The sequence below is a fragment of the Elephas maximus genome, chromosome 1 (genome assembly GCF_024166365.1).
Source record: "Elephas maximus indicus isolate mEleMax1 chromosome 1, mEleMax1 primary haplotype, whole genome shotgun sequence".
Classification (NCBI taxonomy): Eukaryota; Metazoa; Chordata; class Mammalia; order Proboscidea; family Elephantidae; genus Elephas; species Elephas maximus.
Genome location: NC_064819.1, coordinates 73,197,809 through 73,208,909, shown reverse-complemented (window position 1 = coordinate 73,208,909; position 11,101 = coordinate 73,197,809).

Below are 11,101 nucleotides of genomic sequence, written 5' to 3'. Positions count from 1 at the left end.
GTGGTTCATTCACTTATGCAAGGAACTGCTTCTGGACTGAGCTATGCTCACGTAGAGAATGTGAATACGAGCATGCAAGAGAGATGCTCTCTTCAGAAATGAATTCTCCAGCATGGGTGGTGGCAGCAAGAAGGAGTTGTCTCAAGATGGCAGAAGAGCCCACCTAGAGCCACACCAAGGACCTCTGATTTCTGTTCAGTGAGAACATGGTATCCCGTGATCCCATGGCCACCCCAAGGACCTCTGATTTCTGTTCAGTGAGAACATGGTATCCCATGATCCCATGGCCAGGACATATTTTCTTCCCAGTTGGATGTCTTGGTGAAATCATTCCTTACTTAATAGGCATAGGAATGGGTGGAGCTTTGGTTCTGATTCATCCTTCCAGGATGTAGAAACAGACTAACCTATATTAATAGAAGTAGAACTCTGAGGCCATTGGTTCCAGACAAACCTTTCTAAAATGCAACTGATCAAATGGCTCTCCAGTACAACCTGCTCTCCTGCTCAAAGGTCTTCAGTAGCCGTCTCTCATCTCCTGAAAAGTGTTGGCACACTTGATGGCATAGGACCTAAGGCCTAAAGCCAGGTGCAGCCGTGACCTCATCCATAAATGGTTTCCAGCTCTTGGTTTCTTAGTGCTGCTATAAAAGAAATACTGCAAGTGGGTCATTTAAGAAATTCATTTTCTCATAGTCCAGGAGGCTAAAACACAAAAACCAAATCCGTTGCCGCTGAGTCAATTCTGACACATAGCAACCCTACAGAACAGAATAGAACTATCCCATAGGGTTTCCAGGGAGAGGATGGTGGATTCAAACTGCCAGGCTTTTGCCTAACCAAGCTCTTAACCATTGAGCTACCAGTGATCTTCAGAAGGCTATAAGTCCATATCCACTGCACTGGTTATAGGGGAAGGCTTTCTTTCTCTGTGGGCTTGCGGGGAGGGGGAAGGTCTTTGTCTCTTTTAAGCTTCTGTTCATTGGTTCCCTGGTGATCTTCCTTTGGCCTGGAATCTATTTTCCCCAATCTGTTTGTGCTTCTTTCTCTGTGCCTAATTTCTTTTTCAATCACAAACACACCCTGTACTGTTACGGCCTCATTAATGTAACAAAGAAAACTCTATTCCCAAATAGGATTACATTCACAAGTATTAATCACAAGTATTAGGGGTTAGGATTTACAACACTTATTTTTTAAGAACACAATCCAATTTATAACAAGCTCCAAGATTCTATCTTTGCCTTCCCCTCAACTGTAATCTCAAATTGTCTGAGTTCTATTTATCATTCAGGGGGAGAAAAGAAAAATGAAATAAAATTTTCAGAATGCCAGCACTGAAGCAAGGATCCTGCTAAGCGGTTTACATATGAAAATCATATTTAAGATTCTCATCTTTTTGTTGAAAAATACTTTGCCCCTATTTTGCAAATGGGGAGATTGGAGTTTGGTAAAGCTGAGTTTGAATAACTCACAGACATAAATAAGTTTTTGCCTTAATCACTTAAAGACCACTAACGAAAGCTATCCTTAGAGAGAGAGGCCATGCCAATTTCAATAGATGGTACTTTTTATTCTACTTTACTCCTGACCTTTTTTTTTTTTTTGTCTTGCAATGCATCAGCTGGAAACCCTGGTGGTTAAAAGTTCAGCTGCTAGCCAGAAGGTGAGCAGTTCGAATCCACCAGGTGCTCCTTGGAAACCCTATGCAGCAGTTCTACTCTGTCCTATAGGGACACTAAGAGTTGGAATCCACTCGACCGCAGAGGGTTGTTTGTTTGATGCAGCCACGGGTATAAACTCAGGATGTTAGGAAAACTTTTTTCCCTTTTCATCTATTCGTCCACACAAGAAAAAAAATACTGTGCACTTTTAGGTGACCTTCACCACTACCCCACTCCTCTCCAAACCCCTTCTCCCAACACCTCCCTCCCTCCCTTTGACTCACTACTTGTGGTGGGGGGGGTCCCCTCCCAGTGGCTCCATCCGCCCTCTTACTCTCTTGCCCAGAGCAGGTCTCCTGCTCCAGCTGCCTCTGCCCAGCTCTTCCCAGTTTAGTCGCGGGAGAAATCCTGGACACATCCCGAAGAGAGGCGCGTAAGGAGCAAGGGACTTTTATTTATTTTTATTTATAATTTATTTTAAGGAAGAGGAAGGTGCCTCGCGGAGGAAGAAACAAAAGAGGCCTGGGAAAAGACGGCGCCTGCTGGAAACAGGACGACACAGGGGCATCCGCAGGCGCGGGCTCGGCCCTGGGCACCCGGGAAAGGGTGGGAAGAGAGCGAAGGGTGGCTACTCCAGGATTCACTTGCTCTGCCTCCGGAAGGGAATCGGTCCTTGAGAGGCCAGACCATGTCTCGGGGAGAAAAAAAAATAATAATAATTAAAAAAAAAAAAAACCAAGTCATTTTGGTGCAGATTAAATTTTCCCAAAGGAAGCGCTGCTGGGAGCTAGCGGGTGTGCTCCAGAGGGCGTTGTAATTTCCTTTCAGATGCCAGGAGATTAGCGCCAGTCTGCGAGCCTGCCCACGCTGGCAGCCACCTCTTACTTGCTCAGGGCCTGCACCACACCCACTAAGCAACTCCTCCCCAAAAAGTGGAACAGGTTGGGAGTGCTCAAATCGTGATCACTGGACCTCCGGACCAGTGTCGCCTGGGAACCTGTTAGAAATGTGAATTCCCAGGCCCAATCCCAAACCTACTGAATTACAAACTCTAGGGGTGGAGCCTACTAATCTGTTTTAAAAGGTCCTCCAGGTGATCTGATACACCATCAAGCTTGAACACCACTGCTTTTAAGGTTTCCTGTCATACTTGGGGAAACCCTGGTTGTGTGGTGGTTAAGAGCTACGGCTCCTAACCAGAAGGTCAGTAGCCTGAATCCACCTAGGCACTCCTTGGAAGCTCTATGGGGCAGTTCTACTCTGTCCCATAGGGTCGCTATGAGCCGGAATCGACACCATGGCAGGGGGTTTACGTTTTTTTTTTTTTTGATCATACCTGGAAAAGGTCCCTGGGTGTTACAGATTGTGTTTGACTACTAATCTAAAGGTTGGCAGTTGGAACCCACCCAGCAGCACTGTGGAAGAAAGGCCTGGCCATCTGTGGCCATAAAGAATGTAGCCAAGAAAACCCTATGGAGTGCAACTCTGCTCTGTAGGGTGAATCAACTCCGAGGCAATGAGTTTGGTTTTGTCATACCTGGGGAGCATCATGGGCTGGGCAAGACTAAAATTCCATGAAATCAGCTTCCATTCCCTGCCCACCTCTTGCTTCTGATGTTATCATTTCCGTATCGTTCCAGAAGTTACTCAGCCTTGCATCTTCAGCTCACACCACATCTCAGCTCAAACCTCTGACAGCCTTTGAAAATTCTACTACTTTTTCGTGTGCCAACAGACTTGGGGCATACTGCTATCATAGCAGCTGATTTACAAACTCCATACACATTTATAGGAAAAAAAAAAAAAAAAGAAACCAAACAAGTAAAAAGGAGAAAATATAAAGCACTTTCAATCTGACCATCTAGAGATAAACCTCATTAACATATTTGTGTTATTTTCTTCCAGTTTTTTTTAATAGATTAGAGCTACAGCTAAGATATAGATATATGTGTATATGTGTGTGTATAAACTTTATTTTCAAGAGAAAATGGAACCATACTGTACACATGGTTCTGTGACAGTTTTTTTTTTTCTTACTTCATACCACAAAAACTTTTCTCTGTGGCTAAAAATTCTTCTGCAACATAGTATTTCAGTGTATGAATATGCTATTATCCAATCCTCTATTAGGGAACTCTGGTGGCATAGTGGTTAAAAGCTATGGCTTCTAACTAAAAGGTTGGCAGTTTGAATTCACCAGGCACCCCTTGGAAACCCTGTGGGGCAGTCCTACTCTGACCTATAGGGTCACTATGAATCGGAATCTGCTTGATGGCAGTGGGCTTTTGATTTTTTAGTCCTCTGTGGTAAACAAATGAATTATTTCTAAATTTTTCAATATTATAAACACTATTGCCATTGTGATCCATATCTAATATTTAACCTAAGCATATTACAATATTTCCTTGGCCTACGCCTCTATTCATAACGGAATATCATTGCTGATGTCAGATGGATCCTGGCTGAAAGCAGAGAATACCAGAAGGATGTTTACCTGTGTTTTACTGACTATGCAAAGGCATTCAACTGTGTGGATCACAACGAATCATGGATAACATTGAGAAGAATGGGAATTCCAGAACACTTAATTGTGCTCATGAGGAACCTTTACATAGATCAAGAGGCAGTTATTCGGACAGAACAAGGGGATACTGATTGGTTTAAAGTCAGGAAAGGTGTGCATCAGGGTTGTATTCTTTCACCATACCTGTTCAATCTGTATGCTGAGCAAATAATCCAAGAAGCTGGACTATATGAAGAAGAACAGGGCATCAAGATTAGAGGAAGTCTCATTAACAACCTGCATTATGCAGATGACACAACTTTGCCCATTGAAAGTGAAGAGGACTTGAAGCACTTACTGATGAAGATCAAAGACCACAGCCTTCAGTATGGATTGCATCTCAACATAAAGAAAACAAAAATCCTCACAACTGGACCAATGAGCAACATCATGATAAATGGAGAAAAGATTGAGGTTGTCAAGGATTTCATTTTTCTTGGATCTACAATCAACAGCCATGGAAGCAGCAGTCAAAAAATCAAAAGATGCATTGCATTGGGTAAATCTGCTGCAAAGGACCTCTTTAAAGTGTTGAAGAGTAAAGATGTCACCTTGAAGACTAAGGTGCGCCTGACCCAAGCCATGGTATTTTCGATCACATCATGTGCATGTGAAAGCTGGACAATGAATAAGGAAGACCAAAGAAGAATTGATGCCTTTGAATTGTGTTGGCGAAGAATATTGAATATACTATGGCCTGCCAAAAGAACAAACAAACCTGCCTTAGAAGCAGTACAACCAGAATGCTCCTTAGAAGCAAAGATGGCGAGACTGCGTCTTACGTACTTTGGACATGTTGTCAGGAGGGATCAGTCTCTGGAGAAGGACATCATGCTTGGCAGAGTACAGGGTCAGTGGAAAAGAGGAAGACCTTCAATGGGGTGGACTGACACAGTGGCTGCAACAATGAGCTCAGGCATAAAAACGATTGTGAGGATGGCTCAGGACCGGGCAATGTCTTGTTCTGTTGTGCATAGGGTCACTATGAGTTGGAACCGACTCAACGGCACCTAACAACAACAACAACAACAACAACATGCCTCTACACTTGCAGTTGCTAGATCCAAGACTAGGGCTTGGATCCCAGAAAGACTGTGCTTATTTAACTAAAAACAGCATTGTGTTTATTCCCTAACAAAAATCCCTAAATCCTTGCTAATAGTCTCAAATATCAGATAAAAATGTCTTTCAAACATTGTCCAATTGTGTTACCTTGCATTGCTTAGACTACTTTTGAAGTTATTTTTTTCCATTTGACTTCTTATTAATAAATTGCCAGTTCATGTTCTTAGTTCGTTTTTCTTTGGAGGGAAGGTTGCCTTACTTAAATGATATGTATAAGCTCTTTATAGTTTACAGATATTAACCCTTTGCCATATGTTTTTGTTAGGTGCTGTCAATTTGATTCCGACAGAGTAGAAGTGCCCAGTAGGGTTTTCTAGGCTGTAATCTTCACAGAAGCAGATCGCCACGTCTTTCTCCCACAGAGAAATATTCATCTTCCTAGGTCACTGCACCATTGCAATGTCCTACATTGCTGGCTTCAGTCTCTACCCCTTCCAATCTATTTCACACATCACTACCAGGCTGAGCATAGCTCCTAGCATGTTGGACTCCTGCTAAATACTATTTAACTCAAACGATCTATCTAACCTTATCTTCCTTATATAAGTCTACCATCCAATAAACACAGCCCACGATTTTTCACTTCTGTGACTTTGCTGAATCTGTGCTCTCCATCTTGAATTCCCTCCTTATTCTCTGCACATCAAGGGCTGCGTTCCCTCAGATGTCTGCATGTCCTTCTCCCCATGGAGTGAGTCTGACCTCTGAGAGCTCATCACATGAAACACTTATACATCATCTACCATGCTTTATAAATTATTTGTGTATACACCTTACCCTGTTCCTGTACCATATATTCATTTATTTATTCTTTCTTTCATCCCATAGATAATTAAGGATCTGAAATGCTTGAGGAAATGTGCTCTTACTAGAGGAGTGTTGATGGAGAAATCAGACCTTCAGACCTGGTGCTTGACCCTCAAGTTTACTGTCTAGTTGGAGGGATAGACTTGAGATATACATACATACATACATATATATATATCAAGCATATATGTGTGTGGATGATCATATATACATATATGATTACATTTATAGGCATGTGTAGATCATATATATATTATCTGTTATTGATTGAATAGTGTACTCTGAAAAGATTTGTTGAAGTCTTTACCTGAGAGCCTGTGAATGCGACCTTGTTTGGAAATAGGGTCTTTGCAGATATAATTGAGATCATGCTGGATTAGGATGGGGTCTAGTCCAATAAGATTGGTGTCCTTAGAAGAGGAGAAAAGACAAACACACAGGGAAAATACCATGTAGTGATGGAGGCAAGCCAAGGAATGCCAAGGATTGCCAGAAATACCAGAAGCTAAGAGAAAGGTATGAAACAGATCCTTCCTTAGAGTCTTTAGCGAGAGCATGGCCCTGCTGATACCTTGATTTCAAACATCTAGCCTCTAGAACTGTGTAAGAATAAATTTCTGCTGTTTTAAGACATCCAGTTTGTGGCAATTTGTTACAATGGTCCTGGGAAACTAATATATTACCCATGAAAGGAAAGTTAAGGATTACAGGAGGATGGATAAGAGGGAGACCAGACACCTGCTAGGGAGATTAGGGAAAAGCGCATTTCAGCTTACATCTGAAAGATGAGCAGATTTAGTCAGGGAAGATAGAATAGGGATGGGCGTGGGAGTAATCCATGCAAAAGAAATATCACATGGGAAGGCCCAAGGCCTTAAAGAGAGCTTGGCTTATTTTAAAACACCTAAAGAAGGTGGCCAGTGTGGCTGGAAGTCATGAGCAAGGACAAGATTAGGAGGCTAGAGCAGAGGCTGAAGCTGGAGAGGTAGAGGGAAAGCCGTGTAGTCTGTGATGAAGACTTGAATCTGAGGGCCACGGGACTCTGTTTGAGGGTCTCTGACCACAGGACATTACAGCATTCCTCTCAAGGTTTCTTGTTAAATATTAGAGCACCTTGTGGTCCTACTGCACATGACTAGTACATCACTCATACTACACGTGACTGACCACACGATTCTGCAGCATCCAAACTAGCCTATACCTTGCTCAATGAGAGGAGCTCAGTGATCATGCACTTGGAGGTCTCAGCAATGTCAGATTGATACAATAGCCTCTAATTGGTTATTCTCAGTTGTTGTCCTTATTTTGTGGCAGGACAGTACTTCTTTGTGGATCAGCACTTGTCCACAGACCACGTTTTCGGTTGTGCAGGTGTAGCCTATCTATTTGGGTCTTCTTGATATATTCAGCCAAACTCAGTCCTAACTGATAAAAAAAAAAAAAAACTGATACACCTACAATAATCAGTCACTTCAACTGACACATGTTTACAGGGTGCTTATGAGTCAGAATCCAGGGGTTTTTATTACAGCATTTACTAATGAACATCAAAGACTATAGCCTTCAGTATGGATTACACCTCAACATATAGAAAAAAAAAAATCCTCACAACTGGACCAATAAGCAACATCAAGATAAACAGAAAAGATTGAAGTTGTTCAGGATTTCATTTTACTTGAATTCGCAATCAACGCCCATGGAAACAGTAGTGAAGACATCAAATGACATATTATATTGGACCAATCTGCTGTAAAAGACCTCTTTAAAGTTTAAAAAGCAAAAATGTCACTTTGAGGACTAAAGTGTGCCTGATCCAAGCCATGGTACTTTCAGTTGCTTCATATGCATGTGAAAGCTGGGTGGACAATGAGTAAGGAAGACCGAGAATTGGTGCCTTCGAATTCTGGTGTTGGCGAGGAATATTGAATATACCGTGGATTGCTAGAAGACTGAACAAATCTGTCTCAGAAGAAGTACAGCCAGAATGCTCCTTAGAAACAAGGATGGCAAGGTTTTGTCTAGTGTACTTTGCACATGTCATCAGGAGGGATCAGTCCCTGGAGAAGGGCATCATGTTTGTTAAAGTAGAGGGTCAGCAGAAAAGAGGAAGCCTCTCAACGAGATGGATTGACACGGTGGCTGCAGCAATGGGCTCAGACCTAGCAATGATGGTGAGGATGGTGCAGGACCGGGCAGTGTTTTGGTCTATGGTACATAGTGTTGCTGTAAGTGGGAACTGACTCTATGACACCTAACAACACCACCATTACTTACCAGGCACTATTCTAGCCTAAAACAAACCAAACCAGTTGCCATTGAGTGAATGACAGCTCACAGTGACCCCATGTGTGTCAGAGTAGAAATGTTCCCCTTAAGGTTTTCGATGGCTAATTTTTCAGAAGCAGACTGCCAGGCCTTCAGAGGTACCTCTGGGTTAACTCAAACCACCTATCTTTTGGTTATCAGTGAGCATGTTCACCACATGTATCCCCTAGGGATTCTACATAATCTGGTCTTAGTCTCCCTCATCTGTCTTATTTTTTTTCACTCCTTCATTCAAATTCTTACTCTATTGACACCAGACTCTTCATCTATTTATAATAGCATCCTTCAGACCTTGTTGCTCCTTCTTTGACTTCAACCTAGCCTGGAAAAATGTCTTTCAGGTAGAATATACTAGGCTAGTCACTGGCACCATAAAGTGTTTTTCTTGGGTTGAAATCCTTCACCCAGTTCCCAGCTACCTGGTGTACTGGCCTCTTGGGTGATAAAACAGTGACAAGATGACTCCAGTTACTCTTCCTAAAATGGGTTTGCCTGTCCTATCTCCACCTCTTTTACATGCTCCTCCCTCAGTTTGAGGTGTTTCTCTCTTCTTTTTCCTTCAAACTCCTCCTAGACAGGGAGCGCAGGAACCTTGTCTATTTTGTTTACCACTTTCGCCTGCCATGACTATGCACACAATAAATATGTGTATGCTGAATAAATGAATAAGTAAATGAATGAATGTTCAAGATGAAATTGGCTCCTCTATAAGCCAACCACAACCCACTAGAAAAACTTACTGGCTCTCTACTCTGTGTTCCCAGAGCTCCTTGTAGATATCAGTATTAGAGAATGAATTGCACTGACTCACAAATATATATTAATGTATAATAATATATTTAGCTCCCCCATTAGATTCCTCAATGTCTGGGGTCATCTGTTTTTTTTCTTGATAATTCTACCTCTAGTTCAACATTACCAAAGAAAAACCCTGTCTTCTGCTGAGGTTGGGCTAGGGCAATCGCCTGAGTGTCTGTATGGTAGGGAGGAGATCTGGGCATCAAAATGTTCCTCTCGCAGATTTCTAATGAATTCTCCCGTTTTTTTTTCCCAGCCATATCCCTGGTGTCATGTAGGGTTTTATCTTAGAAAATTAATGGAGAGATACTCAGGTTTGAATGCATAAACTCACTTCGTTTATTGCAAGATAATCACGTCAAGGCATGCAAGTAAGACCTCACAACATTCTTTCAGGACTGAAGAATCAGAATTAACAATTTCAATTACAATGTTAGTTCAATGGTTAGAGTTCAAGTCTTTAGACTTCAGGCTTTTACCTTTAATGAGAGGTTTTGGGAGGAAGGCTTAACCATGGCTCCAACTTGGCAGAGGTCCCTCCTACCTAGGGTCCAAGGTCGGCGGTGGTGAACAGAATCTCCGTTCCATCTCTGCCTTCTCTCAGTGAGTGAGCAGAAATTTAAAGTTTATTTGTGAATTTGTCACATTCACTCCACACAAGAAGGGCCAGGGTGATGTTATGTCTTTTCTCCAGAGTTAGTGTTCACCTTTTCTTCAAGGTCAGAAATTAGGGAGGCTGTTTAGATTTATGTTTTCTTGTGTTACAGCATGCCAGGTCAAAGTGAATTTAAAAGTTGTTTACATACGTCACATACTTCTATGTCTAAGTTCAAAAGTTTTCTCAATAACTTTCTCATGGCGTGTAAGTTACTGATGATTCATAGTTAATGTTAGTGAGTCTCCCAGAGGTAGGCATATTTCTAAGTTTATGAGAGCTTATACATATGTATTTTGAAAGCATAATGTGACTTATACCTTATGGGATTTGAGATCATTATAGAAACATAGGAAACGCTGGTGGCATGGTGGTTAAGTGCTACAGCTGCTAACCAAAGGGTCGGCAGTTCAAATCCACCAGGCGCTCTTTGGAAACTCTCTGGGGCAGTTCTACTCTGTCCTATAGGGTTGCTATGAGTCGGAATCGACTCGATGGCACTGGGTTTTTTTTTATAGAAACATACAGAACACCTGGCATCAGAGATACCTGGTGTCTAGCGTCCTGCAGCCGGAAATGCATTTGTGTCTTATTTGTTGTTCTCTCTGCAGTTGTAATATTCAGCCTTCTCTGGTCTAACGAGTAATCTAGCTGCCCTCCAGCTTCCAAAATTCTGTTTATATCTCTCATGGGGTGTCTCTTCTCCTTTCTCTTTGTATTTGAGGGTTTATGCCTTCTTTGTAAATCCTATTACTCTCATTTGGGTGGGGCTTAGAGAAGGAGCAAGACTGACGTGTGTTGAGTCATCATGCGTAACCACAAGTTGGTTCCTTTAAGTAAATACTAATAGTAAGAGATGTGATAGTGGTAGGAGTAAACGCTATGTTCCAGGAACCATGATAAACCCTGTGAGTACGTTGTCTCATTTCATTTTCAAATTTATCTTGCTTTCAAGGAGTTTATAGTCAGGCTGAGGAGATATGCCATAATACGTTAAATAGGCAAATAGCAATGACCTGGAATTCTATTGTATTCATGAGCAATAGCAGTGATATACTTCCGATCCTCTTGACAATGCTATTTCTTAGAACAAATATCATCTACTTAAGAGCCTAGGGCCCTGCTTGCTTCTTCCTGGCCCTCTGCTGTACTATGGACTTCCTC